Source organism: Triticum urartu, chromosome 7 (assembly GCF_003073215.2).
Source record: "Triticum urartu cultivar G1812 chromosome 7, Tu2.1, whole genome shotgun sequence".
In the NCBI taxonomy this organism is placed as follows: Eukaryota; Viridiplantae; Streptophyta; class Magnoliopsida; order Poales; family Poaceae; genus Triticum; species Triticum urartu.
Window position 1 is genome coordinate 355,513,949 of NC_053028.1, and position 26,112 is coordinate 355,540,060.

Consider the following 26,112-nt stretch of genomic DNA (forward strand, 5'->3'; position numbering starts at 1 on the left):
TTTGTTATGAATTGAGTTAATATCGTCTGAATTCAATTCTAATAACATGGGGTGTTAACGTTGATATTTCTCCTTATACCATCGGAGTATCTTGGTCACTTCCTACCATACGGTGAGCTTTGGGGTTGCTCAAACGTCAGGTGTAACACGGTGATCATAATGACAACTTACAGGTTCATTGGAAAGTTTGTCAAGTGACCAGATAGCTCGAGAGAGGGATTTTATCCTTCGATGATGGAGAGATATTCTTAGGACCCTCTCGGTGTGACAGCATCTATCATCGTCTGGCTAGACACATGTGACTTCGTCACGGGGATGCCAGAACACAATAACAAGAAAGAAGAATAAAACCGGTAACGAGGATTTTGGTATAACGAGCATAGTGATGACTCGGGAGGATACTAATGCATCCCGGATTTTGTGAAGTATCGCAAAGCAAAGGGAACATCACATGATAACCAAAGGTTCACTCAAATATCATTCGTGTGCTCATAGGGACAGATATGGATGCCCACGGTCCTGCTGCTGGTCATTGAACAAACGGTTTCATTCACGTCCATGAGTTACCTAACCTACGGGGTCACCAGCTTAAGGCAATCATGATCTGCTGAGTGTTAGTAGGACAGGAGTCATGAGAATATATTTGTGGAATTGTTTCATGAATATTCGGAATAGTTCCGAGAAGATCCGGAAGCGTTTTGGTGTCATTAGAAGGGTTTTAGAGAGTATCGGGTAATACTGGGTATTGCTGATAAATTATATATGTGTGGAAAATGTTTTCGGATATGTTAAAAAAATATAATTGTCTAGAAGTATTTAGAACATTTTGTATTTAATTCAAATATCGACGGGCCTTAAAAGGCCATGAGATGGGAGGAAACTTGGGCCCAAAGGGCCCAAGTAGGAATGCGCCCCCTTTCCTTGTGGGTGGACTAGGTGAGGAGTCCTACTCCTCCCCCTTTGGCCGGCGCCACAAGGGGGACTTTCCCCCCTTTGTGGCTGCCCGCTCCTCCTCCAACTTATATATACTAGAGGGTTTTTCTCTATTATTATATATAAAAGTTTTGGAGCTTATTCTAGTTCTAGTTCTAGTTGGTCCTAGCTGACAAATTAAAGCTAGGCTAATCCTCTTGCCCTCATAATTATAAGCCCATTGTGGTTCTAATCTCCTCCCTCTAATTCTCCAGCGACGATTAGCTCTAGAGGGTGAAGCGCTGCCGGATCGTCAAGGTTGGACGTTTGCAACCAAGTAGGGAGGTCGGGCTTTCGGTCTTCGATTCGAGGGGTCGTTCATGAGTGGTACGAGGGACTCCAAGTACGATCTGCATGGACACATTCGTTTTCCGCTGCAACTCAGTGACGGTAACAATCCTGATCCCAATCCGTTATGCATCTTCATATTGATCTTGGGTGATCGTAGGTGCAGAAATTTTTGTTTCTACTATGTTTCCCAACACATCTCACATGTCATATTCATGTGACATGAAAGCTGTAACATCCCAAATTTTCAATTTGAAATGTTATACAATAGATCATCATTGAATATCATATTTTATTGCATTTTGGTTGATCCTAGAAATTTCACGCAACTCAAGGACCCTCGGAGAGAGTTGGGGATTTCATTATTTTCATATTTGAGTATTCTCAGATTTTGAAAATAGGATCATTTGATTTTATTTATTTTATCTTCAATTATTTCTATTATCAAAATATGAGAGAGGGAATAAAATGACTTTCCCAAAATAAGGAAATATTGAGGATTTAATAATAAAATCAAATAAGATTTTATTTTGGTTTTATTTGCTATTTTATTTGAATTTAGGAAAAATGTGCGTTTTTCAAAATTGCATTTAGGCCCCAAATAAATGTTCATCCTGTGCGGCTTGATTTTAGAAGCCGGGGAAAATTTATTTCGGGATTTTTGAAGTCCATTTAGTAATTCTTTTGTTTTTCTGAGCGTAATTATTTAAAAAAACGTCCGGAACGACCTACGGGCCGTGTTAGGCCCGGACTCCTCCGTGGGGCTTTATATAGCGCCGCCCCGAGCCCCAGCAGCCCACCCGAGCCGCCCCCCAAGCCCAAGTCGCCGCCGCCGCCTAAACCCTAACCCTAGCTACCGCGCCGCCGGATCCCCACCGCCGACGAGGTCGAACCGCCACCACCCACCGGTTTTTTTAGAAAACTGTTGGTTTTCACCGGTTTTTTCGGTTTTTTTAGATTCGTTTTTTTAGATAGATCGGTTTTTTTTCTCTTGGTTTAGTTAATTAGTGAGCGTTCGCTCGTTCGTTCGTTTTAACAAACGCGTTCATCATTTAGATCCAGATAACGAACATTCGTTCGTTAATCTGTTCGTCGTTTTTCTTTTTCTCGGATTAAATCCACAATTTTTCTGGTCGCGATTCCTGATCCGGTTTTTGTTTTAGTATAAATTTTCGCTCGTTTATCGGAATTAGGAGATTCTAGCGCCTGGAGTTTCATCTCGAACCCCTCTTTCCGTTTAACCAACTCAAACAGGTTTTTGCCTCTGTAAAATTTAACCTAGATCTATATTAGTAAACGAAGCTTGTTTCTTTTGCTGTTTGTCTTTCGTTGCTTCGTTCGATTTGATTCTTTTTGCCAACCGGAGTTCTTAAGTTGAACTTTCTGGTTAGATCTCTTATTTGAGTTTTACCTGTGCATTAGTTGAGTACTTATTGTGTGCTTGTTTGTTTGCGATAGAGTACCCGGAGTGCGCCGCTTGCTACTTCGAATCGCTAGGTTTTGCGGATCATGAGCAAGGCAAGTGACACTTTGATCATACTTCCTATTACCCAGTTTTTATTGCATTAGATCAATCCTCACACATTGCATGATTAGGATCTAATTAAATTGTGGGTTAGGGAAGTAGATGAGGTAGTACCTATTACCTGTTATTATCAAACCTTTGGGAGTTACTTCTATGTTTGCTTATTATGCCATGCTATGCTAGTAGACGTGGTTTGGGTGAGTGAAATCCATGACAGATGTGAGATTGTTAAATTAATGGTTTATCTATGGTGACAACTTAAATACACATCTGGGTGGATTGAGGCACCTGGGTATTCTAGCGATTGCCTGTTTTTCTTTTGGACTGCCACCCAGGCTCAAAGGGATCATGAAATTATTCATACTAGAAATTTCCGTGTGCAGCCACAAGCTACTATGGGCTCTAGCATAGTTGACTAAGTTGTGCGAACTCTTAGAGTGGTAGACTAGCAGATGTAGGGGAAAGTTGGTGTAACAGTCTACCCGTTTGTAAGGTGTGAGTGCTTCTGAAAGACTATGTCTCGTCATCCGTTTCTCAAACACCATGTAGTGCGAGAATCCCAACGGGGGAGATTGAGTCTTGTGGGGAAAAGTGCGCAAACCTCTGCAGAGTGTATAAACTAATCATGGTTAGCCGTGTCCCCGGTTATGGACATCTTGAGTATCTAGTACTTGGATTATCATGTGAATCTCATCATGTTACTCTAATTAATTTTGTTGGGTTTTAATGATGATGTTTAATTGGGATTGAGAGGGTGTCTACACTCTCAATGTTTAACAACCACCTTGATAGTTAAATAAAATTTATTCCTTTGCAGTAGGGAAAAAATGGCTTTACGCAAAATTGTTAACCATAGAGCTTTCCACCAGCCAAATATGCATGTAGTATAGTTTTATCCTTTCATTGCTCTCTATGTGTTACATTGCCAGCATATTCCATGTGCTGACCCGTTTTGGGCTGCAACGTTCATGTTGCAGACTTTTCAGACGACGAGTAAGGTGCCTTTAGGTCGTGGTTCTATACTCAGTGATGCCGTTGGAGTTGATGGACTCGCTTATCTTCCAAGCCTTCCGCTGTTATCGTTATTAGATGGCCTTAAGCCATATTTATTGTAATAAGTTCTCTTTTGAGACACTCGATGTAATAAGTGTGTGATTGCTACTCTGTTATAAATCCTTCAAGTACTGTGTGGTGTCAGCATTACTGATCCAGGGATGACACCGGAGCACAGAGATTGGACCGTTTGAATGAAGTGAATTGTTTGCTTTTGCCTCATGTGCATATGGGTAGTGTTTTCTCTCTAGACCCCTCTCTATTCTTAAATCTCATCTTTTCTAAACCCTCAGATGCCTCCGAGACGTGACCCCGGATTTACCTTCCCACCGGAGCCTCACTCAGTTGATCCAGCAGCAGAACACATTGATGCAGTTGCTAGTCCAGAATCAGAATCAGGGGAACAACAACAACAACCCACCACCACCACATGTTGATCACTTAGCCCGTTTTCTTAGGCTGAATCCGTCGGTGTTTTCCAGTAGCACCGAGCCGATAGTAGCAGATGATTGGCTCCGTAAGACAGCAAGGGAGTTGACCACGGTAGGATGCACAAATGCAGAAAAGGTGAAGTTTGTCGCACATCAACTTGACGGACCCGCAGCATCATGGTGGGAGAATTTCACCGCCCCTTTCCATGTCGATACTATCACATGGGACCAGTTTCAGCAGGCTTTCCGTACTGCCCATGTTTCAGCAGGAGCTATGGCCATGAAGAAGCGTGAGTTTCGCAACTTGCGCCAAGGAGGACGGACAGTTGGCCAGTATGTGGAGGACTTTAGTAAGCTAGCACGTTATGCCCCAGATGATGTTGCTACGGATGCAGCTAAGCAGGAGAAGTTTCTGGAAGGAATGAATGATGAGTTGAGCATGCAGTTGATGGTAGCAACCTTCAACAACTACCAGGAGTTGGTAGATCATGCTCTCATGATTGAAGGGAAGCAGCAGCAGATTGAGAATTGCAAGAGGAAGTATGGACAAGGGAAGTACAATGCAGGAGCTCAGCAGAAGCCACGTTTTACCCCTAGACCGGGAGGACATTTTCAGCATACCCATGGAGGAGGTAGCTCGGACAATCATAATGGCCCCAAGAATGGTAATGTGAATGGAGGAAGCAACGGCCAGAACCGTACCAACCCATCAACCCCAGCCAAGAGAGACCTGAGCCAAGTCACTTGTTTTCAGTGCCAGAAGACCGGACATTATGCCAATGAATGTCCTGAATCTCAGAATGGAAATGGCAATGGAAGCTCGGGAAAGAAGCCGAACCCTTTCAATAGGGGACAGGTGAACCACATTAACGTGGAGGAGGTTGAAGAGCAGCCGGATGCAGTAATCGGTAAGTTTTTGGTTAAGTCATTTACTGCAATCGTTCTTTTCGATACGGGTGCATCGCATTCATACATATCAAGGGGATTTGTGGATAAGTATAACATGCCCACCAAAGTTCTTAGAACACCCATGTTAGTAAGCTCACCAGGAGCGGAGTATGTGGCTAGTAAGGGATGTTTTCAAGTGCCATTGAGTATTGGTAAGCATGTGTTTCCCTCGGATTTAATCATTTTGGAATCACAAGGTTTGGATGTAATTCTGGGTATGGATTGGCTGTCGATGTATGGAGGAAACATCGATTGTGCCAGTAAGTCAATTTTGCTTACCACCCCAGAAGGAAGAAGGATCAAGTATGTATCCCGGCATGTGCCTAAAAGGACTCAAGTAAATTCGTTAACAGGATTTGTGCAGGAGGAAGTACCAATAGTGAAGGATTTCCCTGATGTATTTCCCGAAGAGTTGCCAGGCATGCCACCGGATAGAGATATTGAGTTTTTGATTGAGCTTTTGCCAGGCACAGGGCCAATATCTAAGAGACCATATAGGATGCCCGCAAAGGATTTGGAGGAGATTAAGAAGCAGATTAAAGAGTTACTGCACAAAGGTTATATTCGCCCAAGTTATTCTCCTTGGGGATCGCCAGTACTTCTAGTGGAGAAGAAGGATGGATCGTTAAGGATGGTTGTTGATTATCGAGGATTGAATGAAGTAACCATCAAGAACAAGTACCCACTACCGATGATCAATGATCTGTTTGATCGATTACAAGGAGCTAAGGTGTTTTCCAAGATCGATCTGCGATCAGGATACCATCAGTTGAAGATTCGACAACAGGATATACCTAAGACGACTTTTACCACCAGGTATGGGCTGTATGAGTACACCGTTATGTCATTTGGACTGACTAACGCCCCTGCATATTTTATGAACATGATGAACAAAGTATTTATGGAGTTTTTGGATAAGTTCATCATAGTGTTCATTGATGATATCCTGATTTACTCAAAAAATGAAGAGGAGCATAAGAAGCATTTGCGTTTGGTATTTGGTAAGCTCAGAGAACATCAGTTATATGCCAAGTTTAGCAAATGTGAGTTTTGGTTGAAGGAAGTTGGATTTCTCAGACACGTTATATCTGGAGAAGGTATAGCAGTAGATCCCACTAAGGTTGACACTGTGACAAATTGGGAAGCGCCAACAACAGTTGGAGAGATCCGGAGTTTTCTTGGACTTGCAGGATACTACTGGAGATTCATTGAAAATTTCTCGAAGATTGCGAAGCCTATGACGGAGTTGTTGAAGAAGGATACCAAGTTCATATGGACCAAGGAATGTGAGGCCAGTTTCCAGGAGTTGAAGAAACGTTTGGTTACATCACCAGTGTTGATTTTGCTGGATCAGACCAAGGATTATGAGGTGTATTGCGACACTTCACGTCGAGAACTTGGAGCAGTGCTTATGCAGGAAGGAAGAGTTGTTTCCTATGCCTCACGACAGCTTAACCCTCGTGAGTTGAATTATGCCAGCCATGATTTGGAATTAGCAGCCGTAGTGCATGTGTTGAAGACTTGGAGACATTTTCTCATTGTAAACCATTGTGAGGTGTACATGGATCACAAGAGTTTGAAGTACATTTTCACACAGAAGGAGTTAAATCTCAGGCAAAGGAGATGGTTGGAGCTCATCAAGGATTATGATATGAGATTGCATTATCACTCTGGAAAGAATAATGTAGTAGCCGATGCGCTGAGCGATAAAAGTCATGTCAACACCCTAATGACGGGAGATTTACCAAGGGAATTAGCCAAAAATCTTCATGAGCTATGTTTGGAGATAGTCCCGAGAGGCTATGTAGCAGCATTGGAGATTCAGTCTACTTTGATGGATAAGATCAGAGAAGCTCAAAGGACTGACAAGGAGATTGCTTCTATTAAGGAGAAAATGAGCAAAGGAAAAGCTAAAGGATTTCGTGAGGATGAGCACGATACCTTATGGTTTGAAGACCGTGTTTATGTGCCTAATGATTCGGAGATCAGGAAGTTGATTCTGCGAGAGGCCCATGATTCACCATATTCGATTCACCCAGGAAATACCAAGATGTATTTGGATTTGAAGGATACTTTCTGGTGGACCGGAATGAAGAAGGATATTGCGGAGTATGTAGAAGTTTGTGATGTATGTCAGAGAGTAAAGGCAGAGCATTAGAAGCCAGCGGGATTGCTACAGCCATTGTCGATACCCGAATGGAAGTGGGATAAGTTAGGCATGGATTTTATTACAGGACTGCCCAGAATGCGTTCAAGCTATGACTCGATTTGGGTTTTAGTCGATCGTTTGACAAAGGTAGCTCATTTCATTTCAGTAAAGACTACCTATACTAGTGCTAAGTTGGCCAAGATATACATGACCAGGATCGTATGTCTGCATGGAGTCCCAAGGAGCATTGTATCAGATAGAGGAACCCAGTTTACCTCAAAGTTCTGAAATCAGTTGCATGAAACTTTGGGTACCAGGCTAGAGTTCAGTACAGCTTTTCATCCGCAGACAGATGGACAGACCGAGAGAGTCAATCAGATTTTGGAGGATATGCTGAGAGCTTGTGCACTAGATTATGGATCTAGTTGGGACGAGAATTTGCCATACGCAGAGTTCTCTTATAACAACAGTTATCAATCCAGTTTGAAGATGGCCCCTTTCGAAGCCTTGTACGGAAGGAGGTGCAGGACCCCATTGTCGTAGGATGAAGTTGGAGACCACTAGTTGTTTGGACCGGATCTAATTAAAGAGTCTGAACAGAAGGTGAAATTGATTCACGATAGGCTCAAGGTAGCCCAGTCCAGGCAGAAGAGCTATGCAGATTCTAAATGCAAGGAGACAGTCTACGAAGTCGGAGACCGAGTTTATCTTCGAGTATCTCCACTTCGAGGAGTTAAGAGCTTTGGAGTTAAGGGAAATCTAGCGCCACGTTTTGTAGGACCATACAAGGTTTTGGAGCGTATGGGAGAAGTAGCTTATAAGTTGGCATTGCCTGAAGGATTGTCAGGAGTTCACAACGTGTTCCATGTTTCCCAGTTAAAGAAGTGCCACGCGGAGATGGCTGATATACCGCTGAGAGATACAGTGCCGCTGGAAACGATTCAGTTGGATAGTTATTTGACCTATGAGGAGAAACCAGTCAAGATTCTTGATTATGCCAGCCGAGTCACCCGCAGCAAGGTTATCAAGTTTTGCAAAGTTCAGTGGAGCCACCACACGGAGGATGAAGCCACCTGGGAACGAGAGGAAGAATAGGGTTCTAGCCAACCCAAATCTCAAGGGCGAGATTCATCTTAAGGGGGGGTAGGTTTGTAACATCCCAAATTTTCAATTTGGAATGTTTACAATAGATCATCATTGCATATCATATTTTATTGCATTTTGGTTGATCCTAGAAATTTCACGTAACTCAAGGACCCTCGGAGAGAGTTGGGGAATTCGTTATTTTCATATTTGAGTTTTCTCAGATTTTGAAAATAGGATCATTTGATTTTATTTATTTTATCTTCAATTATTTCTATTATCAAAATATGAGAGAGGGAATAAAATGACTTTCCCAAAATAAGGAAATATTGAGGATTTAATAATAAAATCAAATAAGATTTTATTTTGGTTTTATTTGCTCTTTTATTTGAATTTAGGAAAAAATGCGTGTTTTTCAAAATTGCATTTAGGCCCCCAAATAAATGTTCATCCTGTGCGGCTCGATTTATAAGTCGGGGAAATTTTATTTCGGGATTTTTGGAGTCCGTTTAGTATTTCTTTTGTTTTTTTACTGAGCGTAATTATTTTAAAAAAACGTCCAAACCGACCTACGGGCCGTGTTAGGCCCGGACTCCTCCGGGGGGGCTTTATATAGCGCTGCCCCGAGCCCCAGCAGCCCACCCGAGCCGTGCCCCAAGTCCAAGCCGCTGCCGCCGCCTAAACCCTAACCCTAGCCGCCGCCTAAACCCTAACCCTAGTCGCCGACAGCCGCCGCCGTGTCGCCGCTGCTGCGCCGCCGCCGGAGCCCCGCCGACGACGAGGTCGAACCGCCTCCACCCGCCGGTATTTTTTAGAAAACCGTTGGTTTTCACCGGTTTTTTTGGGTTTTTTATTCGTTTTTTTAGATAGATCGGTTTTTTCTCTCGGTTTAGTTAATTAGCGAGCGTTCGCTTGTTCGTTCATTTTAACGAACGCGTTCATCATTTAGATCCAGATAACAAACGTTTGTTCGTTAATTGTTCATCGTTTTTCTTTTTCTCGGATTAAATCCATGATTTTTCTGATCGTGATTCCTGATCCGATTTTCGTTTTAGTATAACTTTTCACTCGTTTATCGGAATCAGGCGATTCCAGCGCCTGGAGTTTCGTCTCGAAACCCTCTTTCCGTTTAACCAACTCAAACAAGTTTTTGCCTCTGTAAAATTTGACCTAGATCCTGATTAGTAAACGAAGCTTGTTTCTTTTGCCGTTTGTCTTTCGTTGCTTCGTTCGATTTGATTCTTTTTGCCAACCGGAGTTCTTAAGTTGAACTTTCTGGTTAGATCTCTTATTTGAGTTTTGCCTGTGCATTAGTTGAGTACTTATTGTATGCTTGTTTGTTTGTGATAGAGTACCCGGAGTGCGCCGCTTGCTACTTCGAATCGCTAGGTTTTGCGGATCATCGGCAAGGCAAGTAACACTTTGATCATACTTCCTATTACCCAGTTTTTATTGCATTAGATCAATCCTCACACATTGCATGATTGGGATCTAATTAAATTGTGGGTTTGGGAAGTAGATGAGGTAGTACCTATTACCTGTTATTATCAAACCTTTGGGAGTTACTTCTATGTTTTCTTATTATGCCATGCTATGCTAGTAGACATGGTTTGGGTGAGTGAAATCCATGACAGATGTGAGATTGTTAAATTAATGGTTTATGTAAGGTGGCAACTTAAATACACATCTGGGTGGATTGAGGCACCTGGTTATTCCAGCGATTGCCTGTTTTTCTTTTGGACCGCCACCCAGGCTCAAAGGGATCATCAGATTATTCATACTAGAAATTTCTGTGTGCAGCCACAAGCTACTATGGGATCTAGCATAGTTGACTAAGTTGTGCGAACTCTTACAGTGGTAGACTTGCAGATGTAGGGGAAAGTAGGTGTAACGGTCTACCCGTTTGTAAGGTGTGAGCGCTTCTGAAAGACTATGTCTCGGTCATCTGTTTCTCAAACACCATGTAGTGCGAGAATCCCAACGGAGGAGATCGAGTCTTGAGGGGAAAAGTGCGCAAACCTCTGCAGAGTGTATAAACTAATCATGGTTAGCTGTGTCCCCGGTTATGGACATCTTGAGTATCTAGTACTTGGATTATCATGTGAATCTCATCATGTTACTCTAATTAATTTGTTGGGTTTTAATGATGATGTTTAATTGGGATTGAGAGGGTGTCTACACTCTCAATTTTTAACAACCACCTTGATAGTTAAATAAAATTTATTCCTTTGCAGTAGGGAAAAATTGGCTTTACGCAAAATTGTAACCATAGAGCTTTCCACCAGCCACATATGCATGTAGTATAGTCTTATTCATTCATTGCTCTCTATGTGTTACATTGCCAGCATATTCCATGTGCTGACCCATTTCGGGCTACAACGTTCATGTTGCAGACTTTTCAGACGACAAGTAAGGTGCCTTTAGGTCATGGTTCTATACTCAGTGATGTCGTTGGAGTTGATGGACTCACTTATCTTCCAAGCCTTCCGCTGTTATCGTTATTAGATGGCCTTAAGCCATATTTATTGTAATAAGTTCTCTTTTGAGACACTCGATGTAAGAAGTGTGTGATTGCTACTCTGTTATAAATCCTTCAAGTACTATGTGGTGTCAGCATTACTGATCCAGGGATGACACCGGAGCACAGAGATTGGACCGTTTGAGGTCTGGTCGCTACAAAAGCTAAACATATTCTCTTCAATATAGACCAAAACTTCGTATTGATTTGAGAGGATTTTTGTCCTTAGTATTTTCTCCTTTTATTTATTTGATCGGAAGTGAATATCAATCTCTTATGCTTATAATTTAACTATTGAAAATAGATGGTCTAGCACATATAGTTAATTTCCTTTTCTAATAAATTAACAATGAGTGTGTGGAAGACTTATGATCATCTCATAAGTGAACATGCCCTACGAATTATAGGAAGCTATCATCTCATATGCTTCTCATGCAAAGTGATGGAATCAACATCAAAATATACAAAGCTCATCAGAAGGGAGTCTTCCCTCATTTATGAGGAATTAAGGAGTTCAAACTTCAATGACAACTAGCAAGCTAATATCAACTTGTAGAAAAATGAAGACATGTAAGTAAAGGGTTTTTTGTAATGAATCAACCTCTTGAGAACACCTCAAAGGGTTTTGTGCCCTTTGAGACTTTTGAACATTCACGTCTCAAGCTAGTTTTTTGGCCTAGCATTTTCATCAGAAATGACAACATTTTCCTCAGATGAGGGGTTAGTGGCCACAATAGTAATAGATACATTTCTTTTGGTAGCATTAGAGGTGTCTGTAGTAGAATCAGCATTGCCACACTCTAAGAATTTCAATCAGGGTGGCATAAATCCATCAGGGCGAGCCTTAGTTTCTTTGGCAAATAAATAAGAATTATCCTTTTAAAGATCATCATAATACTCTCTCAGTGATTCAGTATCTTGTTTCCTTTTCAGGAAATCATAGGTGGTATATCATAATCAAATAAGATAGAATCATAATGTATGGATAGTTCCTCAAAAGTTGATAAAACAGCAGCATGCTCACTTGTCAACGTTTATTTTTTCTCCATCTCTTTGACCAATAAACCTTCAAAGTTCTTGATGGTTTTCTCGAGTTTTTTAGAGAATCTTGTTGAATGTTTGCAATTCTTTTGAGCTTGATATAAACATCCTTCTGCATTATGGGATATGCATGTTCCCTTCAAGCAGTATTTTGAATTGTTTGTTGACACGGACAAAGTAATGGAAAACCTCTAAAAGAATTTCCATATTGACCTTGGACAAATAAGAGTTCCGAATCGAATCTCTTTAGAAAGAATATCTTTTGTCTCATGGTAGTCTTCTCTAGTCCCTTTATGAAACTTTTGTCATGAAGCAATATGCAGGTACTTCATCATCACTTGATTCAATATCGAAGAAATTCAGCTCATGTGTAGAAGCACGAGCGATGCAGACCACACCAATAACTGACTCATCATCAGATTATTCTTCTTCGGTAGAGTCGGGCCCAGAGATTTCTTCATTAGAATCAATTTTCATCCCCATGTACGTAGCTGTCAGGTGAGAGATTTCCTTCATCTTTGAATGATATTCATTAAAATTCTCGATGAGGATGTTGATGTAGAGCATTCCTTATTTATATTAAAACTGCAGGCTGACTCGGTCTCTTCAATCTTTGGTATTGACAGAGTTCCACTAACTACTAGCTTTGATTCCAATATCCCACATTGTGTTGTCTGAGATAAAATCCACAAACATTTTAGACTTTAAACATGAGATATCTCATGGAGGCTTTGGTTTGGATGTGGACGAAGAATTGTGCCCTGGGAACTTTCCCTAGTATAGGCTTTTCTGTCAGACACAATTGACGTGTTCGCCTAGAAAATGAAGCTCTCTATTGATACTTTCAGGGTATTTGAATTTCAGCCTCGTCACTAAGAGCAAGATTCTTGGGGGAATTGAGGTCAAATTTACCTTTTTTGTTTTTCCTCCTAGTCTTCATGAGAGATTAGAATTTCCATGATATCGGCGGAGCTAAGACTTTAAAAGTCAGATCCTTATTTAATCATCATGATGAGGGTGTCGAGGGATTTGTCTGGGGACTGGAGCAATTTTATCATGACATCATGATCGGAAATGTTCTCAGTGTCGAGATTTTACAGCCGATGGACAATGCTGCTCAGGTGATCAAAGGTTTCCAGAGTGCTCTCATTTCTGAATCTTTTCAAGTGAGTGAACATGGCGCGAAGTATTATATTGCGTGCCTCATTTTAATTTGGAGCACCTTCCTAGACCTTCTCAATATTGTTCTAGATTTCTTTCGCAGATTCAAATCTTCCTAAACGAATGAACTGTGTCCTGGAGAGGAAATCCAGATTACATCCTTAGATTAGGATAGAGTTTCACAAGTTTCTTCTAGAGTGGAGTGGGGAAACCCGGTATCTCAATAATGTGTCCATTTTCCATTGCCACATATCATCATTGATAGCTTTCAAAGGGATCTTCATCTTCTCTTTCCAAAACAGATAATCATTTCCATAAAAGATGGGAAACTTCTCCATAGACTCAAAATGTAATACAAGCGACTCATAACCTACAATTATAGGGGATCGCAATAGTCTTCGAGGGTAGTATTTCACCCAAATTTATTGATTTGACACAAGGGGATCCAAAGAATATTTTTAAGCCTAAGCAGTTGAGTTTTCAATTCAACCACACCTGAGAAATCAATTCCTTGCAGAAATTTATTTATAGCACAATAATGTGATAGCAGTGATAGCAATAGTGATAAAGTAGCGGTAACAGCAGTAGTAGTAACAAGTTTGTAGCAAGTAGAGAAATTGTAACTTTAGTAGAGTTGATAGCAGTAAAGCATAGGTATGGATTAGCGATGGGATTTTCGAATGAAATTCAATATGTAACTACCACAACCTAAAGCGATGCACAATGGCTCAAATTCATGAATCATATGTAGGCATGTATTCCGTATATAGTCATGCGTGCTTGCGATAAGAGACTTCATGACATCTTTTGTCCTACCCTTCTATGGTAGCGAGGTCCTAATGGAAACTAAGGGTAATTAAGGCGCTCCTTTTAATAGAGAAGTGGAACAAAGCATTAACACATAGTGAATACATGAACTCGTCAAGTTAAAGTCATCCCCATCGATATCTCAATCATTGTCACCTTGGGGTCTAAGGTTCACAACAATAATAGGTGCATACAACTTGCAAATATGATCAAGAACACAAATATATTCATGAAAACATAACATGTTCAGATGAGAAATCATGGCACTTGGGCCCTAGTGACAAGAATTACGCATAGCAAAATCATAGCAACATCAATCTCAGAACATAGTGAATACTGGGGATCAAGCCCTAACAAATTGACATGATTACATATGAAATTTCATCTGATCCCATCTACCTCCAGTATGCCTGCAAGGGGATTACTCACACATCACTACTGCAGGATGGTCCAAATGCGACAGTCAAATCAGAGACCCTTCGACGAAACTGTGTGCGATGCATCAATCACAAATAGTGATGTAATAAAACCGTCAAAAAAGATGCAAAACGTTTGCGATGGTGGTGACATTAAATACGGTTCATATTGGAGTTGCTTGTGTGATGAATGGCAAACGGTTAATCCAGAATAACTATTTGCAATGATGTAGAACAACAGAAATGGGCAGCCATATGAGGGTGTGTGCGATATACGGCATACAGTTCACTAGGATGAACTATGTGTGATTAGGCAACACAATAGAAACGGTTCAAATGAACAAGATGTGTGTGATACGCGGCAAACAGGTCCATAATCAGAAATGTGCGAAGACCAATAATAACACAGATGATTGATGCTAATAAGCCGTGTGATTTGCTCTGTATACAGAAGAATAACATATATATATATATGTGTGTGTGTGTGTGTGTGTAACTGAAATAAACATACAATTACATAAGTGACTATACAGATCATTCGCACACAGCTCAATAAACAATTGTATGCATTCTAAACTAGGAGAAACGATCGTCTAGTCATCTACTTCTTGTGACGCTCCCGGCACTACTCTGTGGCTCGATCCCTCGTCTGGGCCAGGAAGAAGACACTCCCTCATATCAACGATCCGCATGTGCATCTCGTAGCTTGTGTACGCGTCCTTGGCCGCGTACTTGACGTGTTGTTCATCCATTCTCTCATGCCAGACATTGTGCCAGGCGTCCATGTCCTTCTTGCTCGCATCCTTCATATTCGCGTAGTAGGGGTCGATGATGGTCGAGGCGAGGTCAACCAAGGAGTTATGTTTGTTGTTGTTGCTGCCCCAAACCTTGTAGTGGTCCTGGATGTTGACAAGATTCTGGCATTTCAAGCCCAAAACCTTGAGCGCTTTTAGATTGTTGGCAGTGTCCACCATAGCGAAACTATAGTCGAAGCTGTTGATAAACCTAGAGAAACGCTCGCAAGGCCTTGTGGCCAGGTGGTAGTGTTAGACAAGGATGTCATGTCGCACACACAACTAGGCGACGGAAACCTTCTGATCATGCCCGGCACGACCGATGGTGTACTCGAGGTCGAAATCGACCACTTGGTACTTGTCCTCGTCAAGCAACTGCTCCATAGTTTGGATGGAGCTCTCCATCGAGACCGGATCATTCGTGTACATCACCGAGAGGACCTTCCCCCTCATGTGGGTGTACACTACGTGATGCGTGGTGAACTGCCCACCATTGTCGTCGTCGGCCGCTGGGACTGCCATTGGAGCCACAGGAAGCGCCATTGGAACTGCTGGATGACCTCTCTATATGTGTCGTTGTTGGTGTGCTTACTATGTCATGTGGCGCGGGACATGAAGGTAAATGGCCGCAGGAATAAATGGTGGCTGAGCGGCCCAGATTCTAGGCGCGTCCGCATGGCAGTTTTTGCAGCGGGTAACTGCATCGTCGTGTCGCGCTTGGCGCAACCGCATGCACACGAACGTGTGTGGTCATGTGTCGGCCCCAAACAGTGCCAGCGTGCATGGAGGGACGAGGGCAGAGCGCCTGGGGGACGCGAGAGCAGAGCGCGTGCGGCAGGATGCGAGTAGAGCACGCCACGACCGCCTCAACCGTAAGCAACCACACGCATAGAGCAGGTGCACATAGCAAATGGTCATCTACAAGTCGGCCGACAATTGCTTCGCTGCGCAGAGAGCGGCCGTGTGCTACTACCGCCGTCTTGGTCTATTAGTCCCCAAATATATTATGTGCCATATTTTGACCTTAAATTTAACCAACAAAATGTTAATGCATGTTACAAAAATTATATAATTGGAAACTATGTTCAAATATGAATCCAAGGATATAATCTCTGGTGACATGCATTCATATTTTATTAGTTAAATCTATAGTCAAAATTTAGCACAAAAATACATAGATGACTTATAAACCAGGACGTGTGTAGTAGGTAATTTAATCCCAAACATTTTTTATTTCATTAACTGTATGTGTACGTGTCCTTTCGTCCTCCTCTTGCACATCTTGACACCCCGCTGCCGCAGACGGCTTAGAGCGCAAGCTTGAGCAGCGAGCGGGGGCGTTCTTTTGGCCAAACGATGGTGAGCACATTCCCGCGCAACCATGCAGGTTCCCGCACAAGCTTCCCTCCCGAGTCGGTGAACTCTCCCAAAATCCCAATGCTTACTAGCCTGCTATATAAACCCTCACGGCCGGTGAGTCATGCATCGCATTTTCCCCTCCCTCCATGTAGCTTATCTCGTCTGCTTCTCCCACAATTACCAATGGCACTGGTCCGTCGTCTCGCTCAGCCACTCTGCCATCACCAGAGGACAGCTCCAGCTGGGAGGCTACACCGCGGTGGCGGAGCAATCCCCGGCATAGTGTAGTGTGCGTGGCGTCCTTGTTGGGTGTGAGCGGAACACCCACCAGATGCTCCGTTTTGCCGCTGCCCGTCGACAGCTGTTGCCGGATGCCATTGCCGCCACCCGACCGTATGCCGTTGTGGCTGCCACACCACCGTCAAAAGCCAGGGCCATCGCCCGCTCCACCACCGCGGCCCAAAGGCGGGAGGTGGCCATCATGGCTACCACCCCACTGCCGGCCACCGTGGCCATCACCCGCTCCGCCGTCGCGGCCCTAAGGCGGGAGGTGGTGGTCGTGGCCGCCACCCCATCATCGGTTGCCGTGGCTGCCAGCCCACCTTCAACCATCAGGGTCATCACCCACTCCACCACCGCCGCCCGAAGGCAGGAGGCAGAGGTGGAGGCTCGCACTTGCATCAGCGACCTTGCGCACTACACCGAGTTCCTGCAGGAGGAGGAGGAGCGCCTTGTCGAGCACGCAAAGAGCCTTACCGCCGTCGTGGCCGTAGCGCACGCCACTGCAGAGGCGAGGAATCTGGAGATCTACGAGGAGAACCACCACTTCGAGAGGGGTCATCTGGAGAGGCGGAGGGCGATCGAGGTGAGCGTCGCTGAAGGTGCAGCAGCGGCAGGCACCGTATTGCAGTTGTCCAGCTCATCGGTAGGCTCCTCCTCCTCTGCCTCTTACTGAGCGTGCTCGGCAGAGGAGAGGCTGCTAGAAGTAGTACAAAGCCCCTTCGTAGTAGTAGTATTTAGGGGCTATTTTGTTCAGTTCATCTGACTATAGATGTGGTGAAACTGTACAACGTACCTAAAATTAGCTAGTATATATAGTTGAACTAGCTATTTCAATACGTGGTTGGCAACAATTGGGGAAAATTTTGGTCGATTCAGCTATCGAGTTGAACTGTTTGTATAAAGAACGACTACTTAATCTATGAATGAAATCTATGCTTAATTGCTGAATTTTAGTTGCAAAAACTAGATAGTGCTAGTGATTTTTAGCTGCATATTTTGACAAATCGCAGTGTTACAAGGTTGACAAATGGCAATGTTACTAGATCAGCAGATGTCAATCTTTCCAGTTTGACAAATGGCAGTATACTCAATATGATAGATGCAAATCTTACCAAATTGTCTGTACGTGGTTGCACACGGGTCATCCAAAACAACCATTTGCGTTGAAGGGATGTACAAATCTGCTCGGCACATTTTCTCTTGGCTTAGTGCCAAAGTCTGGCTTTGCATACCATATTCAATTTGAACCATTTGTGTTGAAGAAATGCACAAATCCTGCACTCCGAATTTTCCCTTGACTTACGGGGGAAGAACATAGCTCTCACTTTGCATACGGGTGTTCTATCTAAAACGTTTTCAATCAAGAGCTGCACAAATCCTCTTGGCACATTTTCCCTTGGCTTCCTGAGGAACCTGTCGGTTTGCACACGGGTGTTCTAACTAAAACGTTTGCGATGAGTGTTTTATATTTAAAAACCATTGACATTTTTTTCAAAAGAAAATCATTTGATAAGTCTGTACATTAAGAGAGAAAAATGCAAGTTCGTTCAAACCATAAATTTCATTCAGTCACACTAAGAATTTATATTCATACGATCGAGATCCAGTATTAAACCCAAAAAAATATTTTCGGCGATGGCAGAGGTGGCGTGCCGTGCCGGTGTTGTTGTTGTCGTCCTCTGGTACGTCGTTGTTGAAGTCTTCAAGGCAGCACAGAATGTTCTTCACTTGGAAATCAAACATCATGTCGTCGCGCGATCGACGGGCGGGGCACGGGAGGACGGCAACTTGCGGCGCTGCGAGGTAGCGGTCGATGGCGGCGTCCCATGCCGCTGAGGGGGGAACGCACTGGCATAGCTTGGTGGGTGCAAGCAAAGCCACGGGGACCAGCGCCGCAGTGGGTGGAGGGGCGCGCACGGGCATGGGCGCTGGCACTCGCATGTACACGAGCTCGCGCGGGTCCACGGGGACCTCGCTGATGCCCGCGGCTTCCAACTCTGCGATAGTGCTCGGTGACCAGCCCGTCAATGCTATGGGAATGGTTGCTGGTGCGGGCACGGGGATGGGAGTTGGCACGGGCGCGGGGGCAGCAACCGCCATGGCCATCTCGTTCATGGCCATGTCCATGAGGCCCCATTCCTCCTTATTTTCTATCTCCTCCAACTCGGAGTCCACTTCACTAAACCTGAAGACTAGTGGCAAATGATCCTTCTACGCCATGGCTTCGGTGGAGGTCTGCAGGAGGGAGGGGAATGGGAGGCGAATAGTAAGGCCGCCCGTATTAAACAGCAGCTCGGGCGCCATTAATGGAGAGGATGTGAGCAAGGCGGGCGGCCATGGAAGTTAAAGGGATCGCTTCCCAGTGAGCCTGCGCAGCGTACAGCTCGCACGCTTCCTGGTGAGCCTATGCATTGGAGGACAACTTGCACGCCTCTCGGTCAGCCTGCGCACCGGACTGCGCTCGCAGGTCTCCCGTTTGGTCAAGCAGCTATCCGCACGGCACCTCCTATAGCCATTAAAATCCAAACATATGGCGTCACTTGAATGGTTAACAGAATGCACATCATTTAAATTATACAAACGTTTGAGATGCTAATGTGGCAGCTATTTGTTCAAAATGCCTTTGTTGGCTATTATTCGAGTGCACCTTCTCTCTAAATGGACACGAAAAATACCACAGCATGTCGGGTGCCATTCCATGATAGCATGCCAAGTTTCATGAATTTCAGACGAGTTTTGGATTTACTAGAATTTAAAAACAAATTAGCTCAATGTTTTGCCGGCAATCAATAGTGCCCTGGTGTTTGAAATTCATTCTCATTTCTTGCATGGGATCTAAGCATGCGCCCAATGATACACATTTCATATGTCAACCCATTTTTCTGCACTGGAGCATGTGCATGTAGTTCAAATTTGAATTATGCACATAAAATGCCTCGAAACCCTAATTAATGTATAAAAATGTCCAAGCAAACCCCAAAAATTGACACAACACTCCTGTCGTTCTATGTTGACACTAGAGAAAAATTCAAAGCAAGAAGAGGCAACGTATATCGTTTCATCCCGAAAGGTGGCACGTTCTCTACCAAAACCATCAGGCTTGTTGTGAGAAGTCTCTGGTTTACGAGAACCTTATACCCAAACCTGCCCCAAATGGGACAAATTTTTTACCATAGCATGTTGATGCTGCTCCATGATAGCACGTCAAGTTTCATGGACTTCAGACGAGTTTTAGATTTACTAGAATTTAAAAACCATGTATCTCAATGTTTGCGGCCGAGCGATGGTGGCAAGGTGTTTGACATTCATTCCCATTTCTTGCATGGGAGCTAAGCATGCAGCCATGGACACATATTTGATTTTTTCAAACAATTTACATGCACTGGAACATGTGTCTGTAGTTCAAATTTGAACTATGCACATAAATGCATAGAAAACTCAGTTAATGTATAAAAATGTCGAAACGAACCCCGAAATTTTCCTAAAATTAACACAACACTCATGTTGTTCTATGTTGACACTAAAAAAATTGAAAACAAGAAGAGGCAACGGATATCGTTTCGTCCAGAAAGGTGAAACATTCCCTACCATAACCATGAGGCTTGTTGTGAGAAGCTCTGGTTTGTGAGAAGCTTATACCCCCAACCTGCCCCAAATGGGACAATATTTTACCACGACATGTTGATGTCGTTCCATGCTAGAATGTCAACTTTCATAAATTTCAGACGCGTTTTCGATTTACTAGAATTTAAAAACCATGTATCTCAATGCTAGGGGCCGAAAGATGGTGGCGAGGTGTTTGACATTCATTCTCATTTCTTGCATGGGACTTAAGTGTGCAACCAAGGACACACATCTCAATTTTGAACCCATATATATGCACTAGAGCATGTGCATGTAGTTCAAATTTGAATTATGCACATAAATGCATAGAAAACACAGTTAATGTATAAAAATGTCCAAGCGAACCCCAAAAAATGACACAACACTCCTGTTGTTCTATGTTGACACGAGAAAATTTTTGAAAGTAAGAAGAGGCAACAGATATCATTTCGCCCCCCCAAGGTGGCACGTTCCCTATTGAAACCATCAGGCTTGTTGTGAGAGAAACTCTAGTTTGCGAGAAGCTTATACCCAAACCTGCCCCAAATGGGACAATATTTTTACGATGGCATGTCGATGCCGTTCCATGATATCATGTCAAGTTTCATGAATTTCAGATGAGTTTTTGATTTACTAGAATTTTAAAACCATGTATCTCAATGTTAGCGGTCGAGTGACAGTGTCAAGGTGTTTGACATTCATTCTCATTTCTTGCATGTGACCTAAGCTTGCAACCAAGGACACACATTTGATATTTTCAACTCGTTTTTATGGATTGGAGCATGTGCATGTAGTTCAATTTTGAATTATGCGCATACATGCCTAGAAAACTCAGTTAACGTATAAAAATGTCCAAACGATCCCCGAAAAATTCCAAAATTTAACACGACACTCCTGTTGTTCTATGTTGACACCAGGAAAAAATTGAAAGCAAGAAGAGGCGAAAATATCGTTTTGTCCACAAAGGTGAACGTTTCCCTAATGGAACCATGAGGTTTCTTGTGAGAAGCTCTGGTTTGTGAGAAGCTTATACCATAACCTGCCCCAAATGGGATAATATTTTTTACCCCAGCATGTTGATGCCATTCCATGATAGCATGCCAAGGTTCATGAATGTCAGACGGGTTTTCGACTTACTAGAATTACAAAAGCAAGTAACTCAATGTTTTCCGGAGAGCCACTGTGTCGTGGTGTTCGAAATTCATCCCATTTCTTGCATGGGAGATAAGTATAAACCCGTGGACACGTATATGATTTTACAACCCATGTTGGTGCATCGGAGCATGTGCATATAGTTTAATTTTGAATTGTGCACCTGAAATGGCTAGAAAACCAATTTAGTGTATAAAATGTCCAAATGAACCCTGAATAATTCCAATTTTTTTATGACACAGATATAGTAGCATGTTCACTAAAGATAAAAGTTCTAGCAATTCAAACACCCTCCATTGCCACTGTGACCCCATTATGTAATTCAAATCAAGATGAAAAATCAAGTAGATCGCACACAGTTTATTATCACCAACCGTGTGAGATGCAATACAAAATATCTTGGAGCACCGCCAGAGTATAGTATGCCTATGGCTTAGGCAAGAAGGTGTGTCGGCTACAGTCCATAGTCGGCGTGTCAAGCACACTAGCTCGCTCCCCAAATATCATTTCACTGTTCAATCATCGCCGGTGAAAGATGGGGACGTGGACCCGCGTTGTGAGGGCAACTTCGGCGGCCCACTCCGGTGAGAGCGCGGCTGTAGCCTCCGTGCGCATGCTAACAAGCTGCATGAGCGAGGCCGCAATCTGCGACCAGGCGGCCAAGGCAGCCCGAACAGCCGTTGTTGCTTCTCGCGTGCCGGCAGCAACATCTGCCTCGGGGATAGCAACTGCCGAGAGTGGCACAGCAACTGTCCATTCCGAAGAGACGGCCTTAGCCCTGATGGAGGCCGCCCACAACCATGTCATGGACGCCCACGCCCAGCTCGTGGCGGTAACCGCAGAAATCAAACAAAGCTTCTCCGACAACGGCCGGCAACCCACGACCGAAGAGTTGGCAATCGCCGAGAGCGTTCGAGCAGTCGTCAGTTTCTCCACCGCATACCTTGCCATGACGGAGCCCGTCCAAGCCCAGATCTCGGCCGCCCATGCCCAGCTCGTGGTGGCCTTTTCCAAAGAGATGGTAGACGCGAATGGCGAGATGCTTGCCGAGTATGGTGCAACGGATGCCATGGAGCCCCTTCCCCAGGAGACCGTCGGGCGCGAGCTGGAGATGGAGGAGGAAGAGGAAATCGATGAGTAGCAGCCGTAGTAGTACTCTTTAGTTTGTTTAATTAAGAGTGCCGGTCTTTAATTTGTTAGAGTAATGTTTAGGTCAGCTAGCTCTATTTAATTGCTGAAGTTGCTCGATTAATACATGTGGGTGTGTTGTAGTCTCCTTTGTGTACCCAAATTATGAAATGACGTGGATGTCCACTATAACCAGGGAAATTCGAATCAAAATTTTTGATGTTCGAACTCATCACACATAGGTTAAGCTATCTGAATCGTTTGTGATGTTCACATATTGTACACAATTTTGAATAAGGGGCCATGTCTGTTGACACTTTGCGCGCCGGTTTTTTCACTGCACCGAGTCAAAACTTTTGGCTTCCGCAGAAATATCTACTTCCCCGCCCCCTCCCCTATCACAAAAGCCACATTTCCCCTGTTTTCGACTTCCTTTCCAAGTTGAAACCTTCACTCCTTGCTTGCAGCGCCGCCTCCTCGTCGGTGACCCTCCTTCACGCTGCTCGGCCTCGTCTATTCAGGCAGGTAATCCACACCCGACCCCCATCCTCCTCCTTCCACATCCCACATGCCCCGATCGCTGGCGCGGCACCTTCCACCCAAATCATCGACCCCTCCACCAAATAAGCGCCGCCCAAAGCCATAGTGCACGCAGTATAGGCAAGAGCTCAAGGAGCATTTGGCAGCGGTAAAGAAAATCACGGCCGCACGTGCGGATGACGTCGCGATGGCTGCCATTCGTGTCGACCCCCAGATCTTGGAGCAGCACCTCACCGTCGAGGCCACCGTCGACGCCTCGCGCGCCGACGCCAAGACGCGGTTGGCTGCTTTAAACGACAGTTTGTGGTGTTTTCTCGAGGACCCGTTGTCACTATAAGGACCCATGTTCAGTTTGCTAGCTACACCGGTTAAGCATGCTCGGTTTACTCATTGCATGTGCTGCTCCTGCCTTTCCTTAACAAATTCTAGTGAATTGTGCTATCTAATTTTACCATCTAATATGTTGCTCTAGTGTATATGTTCTATATGCCGCGCAATGTGATGTTGGTTAATTAGTTGCCGTCTTTAGTTAACTGTTAGGTTCAATTCTGCAAATGTGATGTTCAATTCTTCAGGCTACAATTTTGTATTGTCTTCCATGTGAGAAATAAATCATATTTATCTTTACAAAATACATGAGAAACAAATATAATTACTATATTTCCAAGTTGTCAAGCATGCTTGGTTTGGTTAACTGTCTGATCTTCTAGTATGTTATACATTGTGCAATGTGGTGCTCAGTTAATGTTTGGTTCATTTGTTGTTGTGTTTAGTTAACTGTTTGGTTCAATTCTGCAATGCGATGTTTAATTGTTGAGGCTGCATTCTGTTATTGTATACCATGTGAGAAATAAATCGAATTTGGCTGTACTAAATACATGATAAACAAATACAATTGCCATATTTCCAAGTTGTTAAGCACGCTTGGTTTGGTTAACTGTCTGATCTTCTATTAGGAGTATGTTATATTGTGCAATGTGGTGCTCAGTTAACGTTTGGTTCATTTGTTGTGGTGTTTAGTTAACTGTTTGGTTCAATTCTGCAATGCAATGTTCAATTGTTGTGGGTGCATTCTGTTATTGTATACCATGTGGGAAATAAATTGAATTTGGTTGTACTAAACACATGAGAAACAAATACAATTGCTATATTTTTCAAGTTGTTAAGCATGCTTGGTTTGGTTAACTTTCTGATCTTCTATTAGGATTATGTTATCTCTACTCCAAATGAAGGAGTCCGTTATAATTCCGTCTCGTACCCCTCCCCCCTCGAAATATACCTCCACCAGCTATCTATCCCTTCCCCACCGATTTTTTATCTCCCCTGCAAAACCGGTGGGCATAAAACCAGAGAGAAAACACAAAAAATCATGCTTTCCTAATGTATCCCTCACCACGCTTTCCTAACGTATCTATCTATAATCTAATCAATCTATCAATCTATATTCAAAATAGATATGTCTCTGGCCACGCTTTCCTCCATTGTTTGGACGGAAACTGATCTTGTACGATTACTACAAATCAATCTATCAAAATTCCATATACATAACAGAATTTTTGAAGCACAGTGTGTCGCTGTTGAAGATGCACGCCTGAACGATACCGGTGAATCTACATAGTCGTTTGGTTTGGTTTGGTTTTGTTACCATCGATATCGATAGAAGGAAATCACCCCTGCCGGTCAAAGGAAATCACCACGATTTGATCCCGAGTCTGGACCACCTCCCCGCTCCTTTCCCCTCCCTACTCTCCACGATCTGATCTAGATCCTCCTCTACACCCGACCCGAGCACCCCCATCTTCCCCTCCGTCCCTCCCTTCCATAGCCGCAGAGCACCTTGTTGGTCGCCCTCCTCTTGTCCCCTCCCACCACTTCCCACCGTTGGTCGCCATGTATGATGGGCCGGCGAGGAGGACGAGGTGGAGCATGTCGCAGAGATGAAGACCACTTTGGCCATGCTACCTTTGTAGACACCACGCGTCATGGTGGGGATGGGGTGTTACATCCCCTGCCTAGAGCTCAACTCCATCCCGGCGATGATGGCGACATGCTACCTACCAGTGATGATGATGACATGCTCTGGTCCAACTGCCTCGACCTCGACAAGATATTTCGATGTCCATCGCCGCAGGCTACAACCCCTCTCTCCGATTCACAACCGCGAGTTGAGGAGGAGCACCATAAACTAGCTTGATTGGGTGTCCACTCGGATAGGAAAGAAGATGGAAGTACGTGACCATGGTAGCTACTGTTGAATTTAGGTATATACATCACTGGTGCGCATCGGTCCTAAACAAACGGTTTTTAACCCCTTTCCGCGATCGCATTTGGAACCGTTGCCAAGTGAGTGTGGGTGATAGGGGGGTCCTTCCCACATGACCTAGAAACCAACTGGGATAGGGAGCCTTGATGCATACAGTTGTCCCTATATAACTGTTTTCAATATCTGGAATATCCCAAATGCTTCATCCTTGCTACTCGTTTGTGCTCGCATTGCCATCACAGTTGGAGTTTTGTGGTTCTGCCTAAAACCAGGCAGATTCCAGGCACTGGAGTTTTATGATGCCTGGCACATCACAAATAGTTCATGATTATAAATCGTGTACGATAGGTAGACAATCACACACATTTAGTTTTCCCGCACCGTATGTGATAGTGTCTGACATCACACACGCTTTGCAAACAGTAACTATGTGCATGATTGCACATGTTTCCTCTCTGTGAACTGTCTCGGATTATGGTGTATATCACTAACATTTGTGTTTTACCAACCATGTGTGTCGTAATGACCTGCACAACGTAATTTTGCCCTAATTTAATTGCTGCTATTTAAAATTGTACCTAATTTGAACTTGAAAGTAG